This window comes from Chaetura pelagica, unplaced genomic scaffold (genome assembly GCF_000747805.2).
Source record: "Chaetura pelagica isolate M959 unplaced genomic scaffold, ChaPel_1.0 scaffold79, whole genome shotgun sequence".
Lineage (NCBI taxonomy): Eukaryota > Metazoa > Chordata > Aves > Apodiformes > Apodidae > Chaetura > Chaetura pelagica.
Genome location: NW_009969339.1, coordinates 1,172,056 through 1,172,261, shown reverse-complemented (window position 1 = coordinate 1,172,261; position 206 = coordinate 1,172,056).

Genomic DNA, 206 nt, shown 5'->3' with positions numbered 1-206 from the left:
TGATCCCCCCTGCTAGGGAGCAGAGACTGTCCCGGTCCCAGGGCAACCAGCCACACCATTCTCCATGTCCCCAGGTCAGCAAGGTGGGCAGCTTTCCCAACATGAGACAACAAGTCTTCTGGCCTTTCCCGGCCCTTTCACCCCCCACCCCGCTGGCCCCCCAGCACAGCTATAGAGTGCTGGGAAGCACAGCTGGAGGGTGGAGC